The 18,489-nt window shown below is 36.1% G+C and overlaps 1 protein-coding gene across 19 annotated transcripts in view; it reads left to right on the top strand.

Moving 5' to 3' along the window:
• The window catches only part of B3GALT1 (beta-1,3-galactosyltransferase 1), a 204,269-nt gene that overhangs the window by 139,672 nt on the left and 46,108 nt on the right, over positions 1-18,489 (top strand). For all 19 annotated transcript variants that reach the window (XM_065670498.1, XM_065670490.1, XM_065670501.1 and 16 more), the window contains one exon: positions 5,768-5,872. The gene's annotated coding sequence lies outside the window, so the exon portion shown is untranslated. The remainder of the gene's footprint in view (positions 1-5,767; positions 5,873-18,489) is intronic.

The raw sequence follows: 18,489 nt of genomic DNA, 5'->3' as shown, positions 1-18,489 counted from the left end.
TGAGGAAAATGAATGTGCCTTAAACATGATCTTCATTGTTCTAATGGGTTATTTAGTTAGACATCCCTCTCCCATTCCTAAGTAGGGGAGTATATCAAGATAGCCATTCTGCAGAACATTCATCATCACAAAATCAGGTACCTTACACAAGCTTGTCTGCTTAACACCTTCTTATTTGTGCATGTACCCAGTATTTTGTATTTGTATGTGTCTGAGGAAGTTCTACATATACAAATTTTAAAAGTATGCAAGACTGAAAATTTTGCTAAAATGGTTGCCCTGAGTCACCAGAAATTCAGAACCGGATATTTTTAAAATTATCTAATTCACAGGTGGTCCTATACTAACCATATACAAACAACAAGATGTGTTTTTCTGTCACATAAAATTATTAATACTCAACTGTTAGAACTAAGCATTAAAAAAAAAAGGTTTCCAAAGTTCCCATCCTTCTTCAGTGTTCTAGAAATCATTTTGTATGCTGCCACCACTTTCCCCTCTCCCCCCAAAAAAGCTTGATATCGCATGCTTTACGGAAACTTCCAAATTAATTGCAGTAATTTTCCATGTGACTATTTAGTAATAATTAAAAACTAAAAAAAAAGGGGGAGGGGGGAAAAGGGCTTATTTAAAAAGGACGTGGAAAAAAGAACAGTTAAATAAGAACACTTAATGAGGGCAAAGAAGGACCTTCAGTATACTGAAAGATTCCATTTTTATTTTTTTTTACAGAAGATTCATGTTTATGCCTAAACATTTTTGAGACTTCCGTACATTGTTTGTTGCATTCTGCAGTAACAACCTCACTGCTAGAAGAACCAAAGCCACATAAATACTGGTTTTTGGGGAGGTGTTAAAAAAACAGCGTTCAGTTTCTAGGTCAGTTAGTGAGCAGCAGCTCATAGCCACAGTGCTCAAACCTCACAGGAATACATTTCCCATATTCTTACTGCATAGATACATGGACCAAAACCCTCTGCATCTCATATGGCAATTTAAACCATGCAATTTTATTGATTTTACCACAATCTCTCCTGAAGACATCTAGCTGGTTTGCTTGGGAAAGTAGCTTCAAGTCAACAGGGTATCTGAGATGTGAGGGACGATGGGGTCAGAGTCTGGACAAAATATTGACAGATAGGTTTTCTGAAGATAACACAGATTTTCTGAAGGTAACACCTTTCTCTTTCTTAGTCCCAACACTTTTACATTTGCACTTTCCCTATTTTCATGCTATGTTTTCCTCTATTTTTTTTTGCTATCATATTTCTTCAAGTTTTATTTCTAATAATCACTTTTGTGATTATGAGATGTTGTTTAATGGTGTATCTCCAGTCTATAAGCTCCTTCATACCTTCATTCGGTCTTTTCTTCTTCATATTCTTTGCTATTTCTCTCTGTTTATTTCTCATTGCATGGTCCTAACCACCTCCCTTACAATCACTCAAGCCTTTACCAACTGATCTAAACTGGCTTTAGCCATGGTTTAAAAATGTTAAAACTTGCCTCAAGCCTTTATACTTCTGTCTTCCCCTTCATAAAGAAGAGGTTGCAAGTTCTAAAAGAACAATCAGTGTCAGTGCTTGCCCAGGGCCTTTTTTTTTTTTTCTGTTTTAAGATTGTAGAATAAGTAACTAAGAATAGTAGGTAAGAATCCCCAGAGATACAAGCAGAAACGGTGCTAACAACCGCCAGTTACAGTGAGCTTTAAGTTTCTTCTTTAATCCACTACTTAACAGTGAAACAGCAAGACAGAGCCCAAGATTCTTACTAATCACTATCTTGAGCTCCAAAATTAAGAAGAGATATATTCAGAACAATTCAGTAGTAACATTTTCGTGCAAGGACACACGTGGGGTGAAAATAGTGTTATTTACAGACTATATTCAATTAATCTGTGGTGAAAATAGGAATAATAAGGGGAGGGGAGCGGGGAGGTTGGTTGGTTCTGGTACCATAATACCTAATGTTCTGTAATTACTTTCTACCAGTAAAAGTATTAAGGCTTTCTGACTACTGGCTAACATTGTTCTGGAGGATGGCTAAAATGCCCACAGCGATCTTCCGATAGCCAGTCACACCTGTATTGAGGCACACGAAGTTGAAGTGGGGATTCTGAACTCCAGGAATCCCAAACTCTTCCTAGCATGTTCTTTTACCAGTTACACAGGTTATACTATTTTCTCCATAATCCACTCTGTCATTTGTAGTAATTTACATTGTTGAAATGAAACCAAACTGAAATAATTCATTTGAAAGGTTTTTCATTATCTGAAATAATTATAGCTATAGCTTAAACTTAGGCCAATTTCATGTATAGAATGGAATCTGCTGTATGGTTGATCTTAGCAACTGAACTAATCCATTAGACTAATTCGTACGTATTATATGCATATACCTGGAGAACAGAATACACATGTTTCAACGTGCAGCTTAGATGATGAACCTCAACTCATTTGCAAACAATTATCTGACTGACAAAAATACAGAAAGAAACAATGCCTTGGTAAGAGTAATTTCCTATATGGAATCTTGTTGCATAATCAGCTCTTAACAGATAAGCCAAAAGCAGCGAATATAACTGTGCATTTATTCCTACTTGTACTTGTACAGAAGATTGTGACCTTTTCTTTGACATGTATTCCCCACAGCTGTTTCACAGTCATATTAGTTTAATAAGATAATGTGTATGGACTCTCTCTCCAAGGAGAATAGGGGAACCAAAACCACAGTGATGATAGCTCCAGGAAGCATTTAAACTAGCACACCATCTTTTGTAGTGGGTAGAAACAAGACCAAGCACTTGAGTTCTGACCACTTCTGAATGATTTTCCTCTTTGCTTCAGCTTAGATTAGCCTTAGCACTTGGGTAGCAGTCTTCAGTACATAATAGCTGAAGACTGCCAGGAAATTTTTTAAACAAAGAACCCTCTTCTCTGCAGTGCATGCACGTACTTTCTCCGCAACAGGACAAGAAGCCCCAGATCTGGTGATCAGCAAGAGCCTTGTACAAGATTGCTCTCTTTTCTAAAAGCATTCCTCTAGGGAATTAAAAGTGATCAAGCAGTCTGAAAAAGGGCAGTCTCAGCCTGGGCTGAATACAGATCAAACATATAAACGAAGCTGCACATCAGTTAGACTTACCACTGAAAAGTATTGTCAGCAGCATGGCCTTTCCCTTTTCGTTGGACCATCTTCTTTTCAAGTCTAACTTACATAGATCAAAATAATTATACTGCTCTGTCCTGGGTTCAGCCGTAGCAGTAATTTTTCTCCTTAGTAGCTGGTGCCGTGCTGTGGTTTTGGCTTTCAGCCTGGGAACAGCGCTGATAATACCGATGGTTTTAGTTGTTGCTCAGTAATGTTTGCTCTGACCAAGGACTTTGTGAGTCTCACGCTCTGCCAGGGAGGAGGGGAAGCGGGGAGGAAGCAGAGACAGGACACCTGACCCAAACTACCCAAAGAGGTATTCCATACCACAGCACGTCATGCCCACTATATAAACTGGGGGCAGTTACCCGGAAGGGGGAGATCACTGCTTGGGTTGGGCTGGGTATTGGTTGGCAGGCGGTGTGCGGTTGTATTCTCTTCCCTTGTTATTTCCTTTATCATTGTTAGTATTGGTGGTAGCAGCAGTGATTTGTGTCATACCTTAGTTACTGGGCTGTTCTTATCTCAACCCATGGGAGTTACATTCTTCAGATTCTCCTTCCCATCCCTCCGGGACTGGGGGGGGGGGACTGGCGGGGAGTGAGCAAGCGAGTGGGTCTGAGTTACTGGCTGGGCTTAAACCATGACATGCTCTTCTGTACTACTATCAAGATGTTCCTGACACTGCATGCTGCCAGGTTTCAACAGGATTACATTTTACCAGTTAGGGCAGACTTATTAGTGGCCATTACTTTTAACAGGGACTTAAGAGTGGATGCTTTATGTGTTGCAATCTTGTTTCATTTCAAAGGAACTGTAGTAACAAATAGTAAATTCCAGTCTTAGTCTGAATTCCACAGAATTCAGTTATAATTCCTTTCTATCTTTGAGGTATAGAAATTAGAAAGAGTTCCTCACTGTTTTGACCCTGGTGAAGATTTTAAACTCTCTTTTTCAGATAGATGGCTTAAGAAAGCTGCATAGTTTATCTCTGACCTGCTTAAAGGAAACATTTCATATCTATTTTATTCCAAACTCAAAGTGGAAAAGAAGCGATTGGTGGGAGAGAGGAAGAAATTATCGACTATGGAGATAGGGAATATTGTAAGAAGTCCCAGTGGGGGGGGGGGGAAAAAAAAAAAAGTGGCAATTTCATTGATGTCTCTGCATCTAAAAAAAAAAAGAAGCTAATTTTTAGTCTAACCATTCTTTTTTCATATGAAGACAAAACACCAGATTTGATTTTTGTTTCTTTACAAAAGTACTGAGCCTAACCCTAAAATTAGTATTGTTTAGTTAGAAAATTATTTTGAAAAAATTAAGATTTTTTTTTTATTCAAAGTACTCATAGGAAAATTTAAAAGCAACTGGGATAAAAATCTTACAGCCAATCCTAAGATATTTGAGTTACAGTCTTTTTCATACTTTTGCCTTTGCTGTACCATGCAGGGCCTCTATGCAAGAAAACTTCCTGATATAAACTCAACAAGAAGAGCAGTTCCATATTCTGACTTATATTTCTTCATTTCTCAAATATTCTGTATACTAATGTAATTTCTACTTGTATTCTACAATTCAGAAAGCCTCCTAATTGCAAGACATCCTAAAATAGATGTAAATTGTCTGGATGGGCATAATCCAATTTCTCATGGGCAGGTGTTCATATAAAAATCAGCAACAAGTAGGCAGTTATTGGTGGGGTGAGGGGTGTTAGGAAATTATTTGGCTCAGGGCTGAACTTCCTATTTAACCACAGGGATGACCAAATTAAGTCAAGGTCAAGTATGTGACAGAGCAGCTGTGCCCTGCAGCAGATAAGGACTGCTGGTATATAAATAGTAAATTTGTTTTCATTTTCTAATCCACTATTCGTGTGTTGCAATTCAAGGCTACTGCAGGAGAGATGGTGGCTTTCTGCACTCAGCCTTTAATTTAGGCTTTCCAGGTTCAGCTCCTTCCCAGGCTTCTTGAAGCCTTTCTGGTGGAGCAAGACCCTAGCACTCAGTGCATCACTTCAATAGCTCACTTCTGGTTTACAAGGAGAGCTTTACAGCTGTCAAATATGGCAGAATAACCAGCTAATGTCCCCCCCTCCAGAATAATAGAGATGTTTAGATCTCCCTAACAGAATGAAATGACTGAACTGGGGGTGAGCTTCTTGCCTGCAGAAGATTTTACTCTCAGATGTAACCCATCTAGAATGCCTGGTAATCACTATAAATATGCTTTTAACATAGAGTGGGTTTGGGTTCTGTAATGCTTTGGCTGAATAATCTATAATTTTCTGTTTCAGTAAATGAACATAAATTGATTTATGCCAGTTAATGTACAGGTACTGAAAACGGTGACTGTGATTTTTTGGTACCCATCTGTCTCTTACTCCATCTGTTTCCTTCACTCATTACACTGGAATCCTGCTTCACAAAATGGAATCCAAACTCTATCTACAGCACAGTGTAAGTTACCTAGTTACCCAGCTGAAAGACATTTTCAAAATAAATCACTTTCCTTGTACTCTGTAGAAGGCGACATTGATTTCGTTGTTAATATATGTATGTCTGAGCAATCCTTCTTTCAACAAAATATACAACTGTCAGTAAATTTCCTTTAATTTCAGATTGTGCACTTCAAAATAATACCATAAAGGCTCATCATTTTAATCAATTATTGATTACACCTTGGGGACTTTCCATCGATTCCACTCGATGCTGCTTTTAAAATGGTAAGTACCTACATAACTGTATGATATTATAAACTGGTTTAGATTTTTATGGCTAATACAATAGTATAAATGCACAGTATTGTATGATTTCATTGGATAGTATAGCTTTTATTAAATTGTATTGACTGACTTTTTTTTATTCTTTAACAGTTCTTTGGCCTGTTAATGATTAAAGATTTTGCTTTAACTCTTTACACTACATGTGTTTAACAGGAAAATAAAACCTAAGAAAGCCCTCCCGCCTTTACAGTCCAAGATAGAAGGTACAATATAAAGGCTGAAATTATTTTTTTCTGAGAAATTTTTCACAGCACAAATACAAGAGCCACTACTAAAACCTATTTGTTCTATGGGATACTATAAACAAAGGATACTTTCATTATTATCTCTTCTCTAAGGCACTGTGGTGAGGTCATTCGAAGGTTGAGAAGGGGAAGTTGCTGTTGCTCTATAAAAGGGCTCACAGATTAAATATAAGTATTTCACTATTCATGGTGGTTTTCTTTTCTGTACTAACACAATACCTAGAATACTTGTTCAACGTATCTACATGTCCTAAATACTATGCTTTATGCATTTACCATTTTATTATTAACATCCTATTAAAAGGGAATAGTTAGAGTTCTTCTGCAGCTACAAAGGACGTCTGACTGATAGTGAATTTATACATAATAAAACATACAAGAATGTTAGCATGCAGAATACAGTTAACAGGAACAAGGATTTGAAGACAACTTTATGACCAGGATGATAGTAACACTACTCAAAATTTTTTGGGTTTGTTTTGTTTAATCCCACTTTATTTTGCCAAAATGTCAGTAGTATAACTGTCTGTAAGAATTTTACTGAATCAAAAGCAGTAAATTACCAAACCTCTTGAGATACAGGAGTGTTCATAATATAGGGGACTTTAAAAACACATAGTGAGAACTTAAGCTGGAAATTAAATGTTTTCCAAAATGAAAAATGAAACAAGTGCTGGTACTAGCACTTTGTAAACAGATATTTCATGTTAGAGATTCATTATATTGATGTAGGTGACTAACAAAAATGAGGATTGCAGTCCTTTTAATCTTCATGTGTACATTTAAATACACATAGCCCATTTCTCCTTTCTATGGCAGAGTTTGAAGTACTTACAAATGAAAGCAAAAACCAAATGGCTGGTATTAATCATGCAGGAAAAAAAAAATAAAGTCTATATAGCTCCTGTGGCCTTCCAGAAAGCATTAACAATAAAGTATTTGCATAAAGTTAAAGCAAGAAAACACTTATATGTGAGAAAACATGCATCTTTTTGACATCTGCAAGCCACCTCTCTTGATCTGCTCTATAAATAGTAACTACTTATTGAGAGACTAAAACTGAGACAGTGTCCTAGAAAAAAAGGGCGACGGTATGTTTTAGATATACTCAAAATAGTGTGAGTAGATCTGTATCATACAGATACAGAACTATTAAACACATTTGAATTATAAATCTCTTTTGGTGTAGTCTTCCTCCTTTTACAAGCAATGATTAAACTTCCACTAACTCCTTTCAAAACAGTATCAGCCTTGATTCATTCTTGCTCTAGTAATATTTTCTGCCCCACAGAGTATCAATATTAACAATGACTGTCAGAAGACCTGTACAGGCTCCAGTGAAAAAAAGTATTCATTTCTCTAAATGAATGCCTGAGCTCTGACTTTCAAGTGAAGACAGAGATCAGCAAGTCAGCTGCTGTTCGTATTGCTTTCTTAACTCATAATCAAAAAACAGAGGCTTGTGAACTGCTTAGTAATATAATCCCTTCCTTCCCAGGAATTTGATATAAGTTTTCTTTTAAAAGAAGTTTATTTCCCTGCTTTGATTATAAATAGAACTTCAGAAATAAATATGATCCAAGGCTAAATTCCAAACCCCAAAGCTGACACAATATAGGGGGTCAGCAGCGAGGTTGAAATTTCAAATTAATATGCTGAGTCAATCCTGTCAAGGTGGGTGTAAGGGGTTCTTGGTTTCAAGGAGTACTTCAGCTGCTGTCTTTTTAATGTTTCCCAGACTCACTGCAGAAGTGCATATCAAGCTGTTTCTCAGAGCAGATAGCAACCTGTTTATGTTTTGGTAAAAGGAGGCTGCAAAGGACAAATAGAAGGCACTTCAGCACACAGTGCTGGAGAGCAGTGTTAGAGAGACTGAAATGGAACCAAACAGGGAAAGTTATCTTCCTTGGGAGCTAGGGGGAAGAAGGTAGCTGAATGGAGTCACAGAGCTCAGGCAAGTTCAAGGCTGCATGCTGTATTTCACAAAATTAAATCAAACCATGGCCTTTATTTTTAGACATCTGCGTGAAGAGAAGGGAGATTAAGATGCCAGAAATTATTATCCTTCACAGGCAGAGTCACTCAGGAATCCAGTCTGCATGAGTATAGACACTTGCAACCATTGATTCACCAGGATACAGCACTGACCTACAACTCACATAGTTTTAGTGCCGTGCAACAACCCAGCAGTCAAAAAACTTATCCCATTAGAGCAGTGTACAAATTGACAATCTGCTATGCTGCTTTGCAAAATCATCATGGGAGGAAATGTCTTTAGGTTTGCCTTAACCTACCATCTGTCCACACAAAAAGTCAAAATGCATGCATTTACACACATTTTGCTAGCCAGTAGCAGACATCAAGCGTTATTCCTTTCCCCCACCCTTCTCTTTAATAGAGAGACAAGAGAAAGTCTTCAGTCATGGCATATACATTTTCTGTGAAGAAAATAAACTAAAGCAACTGGCTAAGTATCAGTGTCCAAAAAAGCACAGCCCAGGTGGAATACATAACCCAGTGCACACACTCTGTTTGCTATATACTGCAGAATATTCACACAAATATAGGGAACAGTCAATGGCAACAGGAGGCAGCACTTGTAGTTTAGACCAGTCCTAGTCTGTGCCTTCAGAGACCTATTTCAAACCAGCTGGGCATTAACCTAAATAGCATTTACTTGAGTTTGAAATAAATTACACGTTTGGTCCTAACTTCCTGTTTCAGAGTGCAACAATATTTTAGTTTACCCTAAAGCGAGGACAAAATGAATCATGTAAGTCTAAGTGGATGCATTAAGCATGCTAAATGAGGAACGGGCATAATCATTTAAAGCAAAAGCAATTAGATCACAGGAATGCATTTAAATACTTACAGCAGCAATTATTTCATTTCCAGCTACTTGAGACTATGAGACCATAACCTTAAAATTTAGTCAATGACTTTTGATTTGTAGACAAGCGCTAAACTAGAGGATTCTAGCTTTCCATGGTTAACTGATCAGAACATGCTTTTCATTCATTCTTGGTGTTTAGATTTTATTGTTAATGCAGAAAATCTACATAATCCTGAAGGTGCAGTGTCAAATAAATGGAACTTAATATAAAAATAACAAGGCCTGTTGCACTTTTTGGTAATTCCTCATATTTAATTAACGTAAAACTTCACTTCTGAATTTTAATTCACTGACAAATAGTTTCATTAACATAAAATTATGATCGCCTGTGGTGTTTCATATCCCTCTAGAAGGCTAACTCAAAAACATACAGACTTTGGAAAGGGAGAGTCGCAAGTAGAAACACACTGGAAACAGCCTTAGGTTGCATTACTGAAAGCAAAATTCCCTGTACAAACTCAAATTGAATGGGACCTTGGAGGTGACAACAGAAGGGGGATTTCATAAAGCAAGTTGAGGGAATGATGACTGGGAGAACCTGGCAAAGGAAAACCAGGAGATTCCTCAAGAGGAGATACAACAAAACAACTATCTGAATTAATCTGAAGAAATGCTGACAATGACTTCACACAGCCTTTTGAAAGACTGGGAAATAAATTAGAAGGATTAAATAGTATCTATCAGTTGTCAGAGGGATATGCCTCTTGTTTCTCCCCATCTTGTTCATCAAGTTCAGCATTATCAGCATAACATTTTTCACATTCTCTTATAGTTACAAAGAGCAGTCCTGATGCCATGAGCATGGCAAAAGTTGCTCAGCTGCGCCTGATTTTCTCTGCTGCTGAATCATCTATCATAATCAATGTATTGAAGAATAAACCTAATAGAGTTTTCATGATAGCAAAATGAGAATTATGTATGTATATGCAGGATTTAGCCCTCTGCAGAGGACCCAGGCTTGGCTCTTCAGCTTGATAGGCAAACAAAAACAAAATACACTGATCTTCAGGTCAACATAATGGTGCTATCTACATTGCAAAGCACAGAGGTGAAATTTCACTTTAGTGACATATCTTATAGAAAGAAATAGCATTTGCTTGTTTTATTTATGCAAGTTTAGAGGACACTGACATACATAGGCACAAAAAGGAGGATCTTTAAGTTCCCTTCCAACCCCAACCATTCCATGATTCTATGATCAGGAAAATATGTGCAAAAATAAATATATTCTGTTCTTGAACTTACTCAGTTAACAACTGCCATATTAGTGAATGACAAACATCTCGGGTAGACTGAAAACTATTTTTCTGTTAGAAGTGCATCAGAGATATAATCTTAGATTTTGCTAATACACCAAGAGTTAAGCTCCAGGAAAAATCAATAATGTATTACTGATTGCAAAATTTAAAGTTAACAGATGTCTACTATTAGAATTTTCATTAGGCCAATGTAAGACCTCTGGAATGTATTTTCGTAGATGGCCTGACTATCTTCCCTAATGACACAATTTTGCAGAGAAGAATCATTTGAGGAATGATTAATATACTGAAGTGAAAAGAACTTGAAAAAGGGGTAGCAAATGTTTTATGGTTCTGTTAATTTATTTTTCCTCTATAAGTAAAAAACACTTCACAAAAGGAAAGTAAATCTTTGAAGAGTAAAATATGCTAGTAAAAAGACAATCTCCCTGTATGTAAAATAATACTATATATACGTAACTTCTTCAGACGCAAAGAAGCAAGCCAACTGCGTAACACATCTGGCACAGTGTCAGTATAGAATATTAGGGGAAAGGAGAGAAAGGAAAGTTACATTTTGAAATTATATTACTATCAGAGCAATAAAGATGTAGATTTTTAGCTGATACCAATGTCTCTCAAAAAACACTAACCCCATTTATCAACCAAAAATAACATTTGCCCCTCCTTCAAAAGCAATCTGGGAAATGAATCTGTGCTATCTATACAGAGCACACAGCCTGGATATAACTTATTTTAGTTAGTCATCATAGCTGATTTAAAAGCTATGTGGACATTGCTACTCAGATATTATTATGGACAAAATGATCATTCTCTCCACCTCCTCCTATCTGAGCCCAGAGGGCTTGTCATCAGCAAGTTATGAAAACACTCAGCTTCTAGCAGGCTTTTCATTCTTATGCTGTGAAAGTACTAGGGAGGTTCTATAACATGAATCTAACTTGGGTGGCAATCACATGAAGCACTGTTGTACATGCCAGGTGCCACTTTCCCTCATCACATGGTAAGAGTTGGAATATTCATAAACATCAAAACAAGTACGAACATTTTTAATGATGGGAATTCAATATAGCAGTGATGTTTCTCTCACCATGTTTTTTCTGCTTCTAATACACCCATGAATACTGTCATATCCTCACCATTTGCCTTAAAATGATGTTTCTAAACGTTTTTCTCTACCCATAAATCTTTCCAAATCTTGTTGACTCACCTTTAATCACCATGTTATTATCTAATGTTCCAATTAGTAGTAAGTTATAAGATAATTCAGCTACTGAATAATCATTATCTCAACCTAGACTTTGTAATCATAGGAGCATAACTCATTTTTTCCACCAAGTACTTCAAAAAGTAGCAGCCAATAATAAATTTTAACCTTTAATATCAAAGTGAGCAGAATGAGTTTTGCTACCAATTTTAATAGGACTAATCTCGTATCTAATTAATGTATTCTTCTTAACAAGACCGAAGTCAGTAAGCTTCCAATAGAAAATTCTAATTTCTTCATCAGAGACTTCTCTAAGAAGTATTTTTCACTTGTACCTAGACAAGTGAACCAGGGTGCTGCAGGATACGGCTAGCATAGCATTATACTTGTCACCCAGAAATAGAATAGACTATACTGAAGGCTTAGCCTTAGTCATATTTAAGCATAGATTCCAAAGATTATGAACTAAACCACAGCACCCTGAATTCCATCTTCTGTCTTCAGAAACACTTGGATTCCTGTCTTCTTCATCCAGATAACTCTATTGAAGAGCATTGATTACACTGGTATTTGTTTCAGAAATAGAAAGCTAAAGCATACAAAAGCACTTGTCACAGCTAGAAGACACAGAACAAAACATAAGTAAAGTCTTTTGTGTTATATAACTTCAAACCTTCTTTCTAACACTAGCCTGAAAAGGGCCAAGAATAAGAAATGGGCATGTTTGTATACCTAGAGCCCAAAGAACTTGATGAGTTTTTATAAAGAAGAACTTATAGCATTGTGCTCCCAATCAAGTAAGTCCGCAGCAACTCCAGCTTTAAGCAATGTTAGAACAAGCTAGATTTTATCACCCAGGGGTGGCAAAGCCTGAAGGAAATATTGGGAAAAACAATATTTATTGAGTCTATATTTCCATTTCCACCTTGAATACAATTCTAACAGGATCATGCAGATTAATTTGAATTTAATAAATTCTGTGTAAGGAAAAAGTCTGTTTACAAAAAGAAAACTTGTATGACACAAACATATGAAACATACCCCTTTCTTCAAGCATGGATGAGAATTCATTCAAGGTTTCTTTCTCCAATGGGTATTTAACAGAAGTTTTATTCATCTAATTGCTTTTAAAATAGCATAAATCAATGTTTCTTTCAAAACAGGTATGAACCAAAGTTATCTCATGATGAGGCTTGAATTATCTTTAGTTCCTCCTCTTCAGAATTTTTCTTTATGAAAGAGATTTACGAAGAGGTTCAGTTGTGTGTGACAAATTAAGGTTATAATGACTGATAAACAGATAGGATATCATATTTGAAAACAGAATCTCTTCTATCAAAGAAAAAAAAAAAAGGTGCTCCTAGTACAAAAGCAGTATGCTTTTTGTCTCGTTATATGTAATACTGCCATTATCCTTTCTTACTAGACAACATATCAGCTAAGAGCTTCACTTCCTGTCCTCTTTTTTTGCTCACTGATCATAGCATAGGGATGTGGATAAGACTCAAGAGTCATTCTGGGGAAAAAGAAATTTGAAATATAAAAAAAAAACAGAACAAAACAAACAAGACCCCCCTGCACCTCCCCTAAACTCACCAATATGCTACATCCCAGCCTGAAAATTGCTTTCAGTAACAGAATGACAGCCTCTGAAGATGATGAAGTGGGCTTCAAATACATATCAACAAGAAATGTATACTATAATATTCGGGAGTCTCTTTGTTTCTTTTCTTCGATACCTCTTGAATTTTGTTCATACACAAAATTTAAGATTTTTGTGCTCAAATAGAGAGAAAAATCTGCCTTTTTGAAACTTTAGTTTTATGGAAGCATCAATGATATTTCTGAAAATGGACCTGCCTAAGATGACTTTGGATCTTTAAACTGATACGCAGGATGTGTGTCTTTTAGATCAGTGTCTCCTCAGCTTAGGAAGAACCAGCACTTTGAACTTTAGAATACATTAATTTATCTATTTGTTTTTGAAATTACAGATGAGTGAATTTATTATTTTTTAAAGATAACTTTAATTCTTTCATCCGAGATGTCTTGTGTAAACAGAACTGATAAACATTAAAAGCATCAGCGTAACATATTCACTTTCACTGTTTTGCTAGAATACCCCTAAGTACAGAAGTGACAGTTATTGATAAATGCAAGCAAAATTCAGGCCCACAAAGAGATGTATAATTCATATGTTAGAATGTTCTTGCATGTATGTGGATTATCTTTACAATCAATTCACAAGAAAATAGGAAAGGTTGGGACCTAGAGGGTACATTTTCAAAGCTTTATACAGGAGTTACACTCATTAATTCTATTAATGAATAATAGGATTAGTGTATACACCACTTATGTGGCTTTCTGAAAGTTCCACGTTTAGACAAAACTTAAGCAGATGAACTAAAAAAATTTAAAAATCCTAATAACATGTCAACTAGTGATAATGCCTTTCTACTCATGTATAAGCTGCTCCACAGTGCTTTCATGTTTTTGTTGGAATTACCGCTGCTGGAAAGCAGTAATTCTAAGACAGATTTTACTGTTTTGGCTACTAACATAGAAATATTCCTGTCCTGCTGAATCCTCCATTTCTTCTTTCCACACTGTAAAAACAGGCACCTTGACATCTCTGTAAAAGATACTACCCAGCATAACCATGTCCTCTACATTATTATGTCTACAAGGACATACAGGTTAATGAAATGTAGGACCAGCATTTCTCTGGCAGTGTCTGCACATATTCTGGTTGCCAAGCTACAAAATACATTCAAACTTTTTGGTTTTTCATATATAAAAACAGCTTTTGGGAAAAGTGCCCAGACAAACATCTGTGGATGAGTGTTTTTTATTTGCTCACAGAATAGACACTACATCATAATGATTGAACTTATCCACTTTGTCTTTCACAGGCAATCTATAAAAATCCACATTTAGTTGCCTGAGGATTCACCTTTCTTATCTCTTTAATCTTTAAAAGAAGGACCATAAAAAGAATCAGGTGAAGTCAGTTTTCACAGATCATCTTCTTAGGCAACAAATCGAAACCACGAGCTCATTCCACACAACCTGCAAAACAATTTCCATATAAAATGGATTTTGGCCAGAGTAAACTGGCACATAAGAAAGATTCTGGTCAAAAAATTTATATCAGAAACAAACTAGTTGACATTCCTTCCCATGGAAGGTGCCATGTACGTCCATTCAACCCTGTAGAATATTTTCAGGCTAATATGTTGAACTATTAACTTTTCTCACTCAGAATATGCATCAGAAATATTTGATAAAAACCTTTGAAGAAAAGTAATTGAAGCAAAAGTTGGACACATGACTAATTTTCCTTTATCTTGAAACAAGTATTATCATGAAATAAATTACACAAGACTACTTCTGCTATTAATTTTCAGCAAAGCATGAGCATTTCTACTGCTGCCATTATGTATTCTCAAAGCCAAACACGGGAACTTTACCTGAAAACCAACTATTTCATAACATACATGATTAAAATCCTATTTGGGGGGGGGGGGGGGGGGGAAACATAGGAAAAATTAAGAGAGAGGAAATTTAAATCAATTCGACATTGATAAACAAGGTATGTCTTAGATGCAATAATAAGTTCATGCTTTTCAAGCTGTTCAGTTTTAGATGAGTTCAATTTAATGTTTTTAATTCTATGCAGATATTTTTTTATTCCTGTAAAGCTAGCACAAAAATGGTCTAAGCTGTGACAGAACTAGTATCTAATTCTATAATTTTCTGTGCAAGGAACAAGACAATTGCTTATGAATTCTATGGAATAAATCTTAATGAGAGTTCTGAATGTCTCCTACTTCCTAAGTTCAAAGCTGAAGTCTGAAGCCGGAGTATTTTGGACAGGGCAAAACAGGGATCCTGAAATACAAAAATAAACTGGGTTTGGATTAATACCTGTCCAACTACACAACAATCTTTGTGAAATACCACCAGAAGATATCCCTTTCCCCAGAGTATCATCAAGCACACTGGGAAATGAAAAACATCTCATAAAAGTGTTTAGTAATTCCATTTTTCTGCTTTGTGCATCTGGTGTAGTTCTGAATGCACAACCTATATATAGCATCTCTAGATGAAATAACCAAAGGGCAAAACAATGACAAACTCACTGAGTTGCCCAAGCAGAATCTTGCTTCAACTCCCACCCAGGCAGCAAGTTAATATATACAGTGTCGAAGAAAAGGTACTACCAATCACCAATTATACCCTCAGTTTCAAGGTACCTTTAATTAATAATTAAGTAACATTCAAAGCACAAACCTTACATATTTCTTGCAAACCTTAGAGTTTGCTATGAGAGTTGTCATGTTTTGATCACTATTCAAAACGCTGAAGCTACCAAACAGATGTGTTGCCCTATATGAGCCCTTCTAGCTAAAATATGGAAATGGTTTAAACCCATATCTCAGTTCTGAGTATTTCTGAAGAAGAAAACAGAATTTGACATATTAGCTTCAAAGGGACAGACTACAACTGTAGAATTAAAATTGCATCAAGGCATGACAGGCAGGGAAGGGAAACATTTCCCACTACAGTGACTGAACGTGCTGAGGGTGCTGCTGAGACACCGACCTTTGTGAGGAGGGAGATTAGGGATGGGAAGCATTACACATCTCTCATCTTCCTTCCCCAGTAACAGCCAGTCACTGCAAGAAAGTGTACACTGCACATATATAAGGTGCCATATTTCTGTGAGAAGGGAGGTATTTATTTGCCCCCTCCATGTTCTGCTGTAATTCATTTTCACTTGGCATTACAGTTGTAAACCTTGCCCAGTAAGAGCAATAGCTCTCCTAACAGCAGGTGAATGGAAGTATTTTAATGCTTTACTTTAAAAAGGATTCACCAAGGTCTGCTTGATTACCTTGTTATAATATTTTATTTGTTCAGCATGCTCTAGTAATTTTAAACTTGCAGTGATACTTCAGTATCTCCGTAGAGCCAATATTCCTTTTCTGCACATATTATGAATTGTTCAGAAAGGTATTTGGAACTTTAAGATCTGCACAGGCTCCTTGACCCAAAAAGTTGGATTAGTATTACACAAGTCACTAATGGAAAAGTGACTTAGAATAAATTGATTAAAAATAGCTTGGTAACATTGTGGTTAACCACAATTTATATGTCATATCTCACGGCAAGTAGTTTCTAACATATGCTTGGTCATGCCTATTAGAAAAGCTGTAATTTTTATATTTAGGTATATTTATTTTTTACAACCGACTAGGAAAAGAGATGAGGGAAAATTCTTTGTAAATCTAAAGGAACATAAATCGAGTAGAATTAGATATTCATAGCAATGTAATCTGCAAGTTACTGAAACTCACACTACGCAATACTTCTCGTGATTATAATAATCTTTTCATTTACTTCAGAGCTAAGTCAATGTTAGGTTTCAATTTTACTGCCCATGTATGCAATTTAAAATAAAATTAAAAAAAATCTATGAAAGTCTTTCCACATGGTATTAAAGGTCTTTCTTTTCATTGCATATGTAGTATCAAGTTACAAATATGAAAGCTGTGTTTGTCTAAAGAGGCCACCCGAGGCTGTGCCTTGTGATCATATAGCCCATTTATTGCACCTCTAGCTATACAGTTGTGCATAAGTAGCTCATGCAAATCAGATAGATGGCTCCAAAGATCAAACTTTGCCTGGTGCATGTCAGGATTTTGTCCATCAAGGGGGTAAGAACCAGCCATTACACATCTATTCTATTAAAATGCAAAACACAGAAAACTTTAAGGTTCTGTATATATTTCAGGAGGATTACAGTGTTCAAAAGAAACAATAAGGTTAGAGTCACATACAAGTGATTCGATGTTTAGGCTACTCCATGTGTTTTTATTTTCTACCCTTTTTTATTCTTATAGGTCATAAAGATTGTCTAAGTGCACACAGATTAGAAATTTGATTTCACAAAAACATGCTCTAATGCACCACAAAGAGATCTGCTTCGCTGTCAAAGAATACAGAAGGTATTTGAGAGAATTTTAACTGACTTGGCAAACATGGCAAAAGCATAATGAGGTTGTATGGTATCTGGTCAAGACTGTCTAACTCCATGAAATAGGATGGATCATAATACAACGTAATGGTCTGTTCTGACCTCCTTAAGAAGTTCATGAAAACTACAATTTAGCCTCATGCAAGCTGTAGTTGAGAACCATGACTAGCTATAGGTGGGAAGCTCTAGCTCATCTATAAGTTGAGACTGTCAAGAGGGATGAGTGGCATACCTGGTTGTTTTTTTTTTTATTATAATGCATAAATGAGAATGGAAGGAGAAGTAAAAGGCTATGAACAATTGTTAACACTGCATAGCCAAAAGACACTCCATAAATGTAATAAAAATGCACATTAGGACATTCTGGAGTGTAAGAAGACATGCCAAAGTATCATCACACTTTCTCTTCTTCATGTGTAGGTAGCATACCCAGAGTAGCTGAGCAGGCTGCATGTTGCCTTTTCAAGGGAGTAGTGAGAAGTCTCAAGCAACAAAACAGATAATTCTTTTAAATTCTGGTTTCTGTGACAGCATACACAGTCATTGTACACATAGTGAGAAAAGGCCTATCTTCCTCCTTTTTCTTCAGTGGTTACACTTTGGGCACAATCTTTCTGGAACTCCATAGCATTTTACAGTCCACTATAAGTTGTTGATTTACCTTTATTGTTTCTCTTCTTGGTTTTTACTTAATTAGAGCCATTTACTTAATTAAAGCCAAGCATTAAATGGTCTTTTTAACATCACTCTTAAGATACTAGAATACTATTTTGGCTATCATTGCAAACCCAATTTTTTAATTATTTGGAATTTTAAAATAAACAAATAAATAAATAAACCTAAACACAGCTGTCTATTCTTTTCTGCTTTCCATGTATGGCTAAACATTTATCAGATCCTTGCAAATACATAC

The sequence above is a fragment of the Lathamus discolor genome, chromosome 3, assembly GCF_037157495.1.
Source record: "Lathamus discolor isolate bLatDis1 chromosome 3, bLatDis1.hap1, whole genome shotgun sequence".
Classification (NCBI taxonomy): Eukaryota; Metazoa; Chordata; class Aves; order Psittaciformes; family Psittacidae; genus Lathamus; species Lathamus discolor.
Note: the sequence above shows the minus strand (reverse complement) of the source record. Positions and strands in the feature narration are given on the sequence as shown.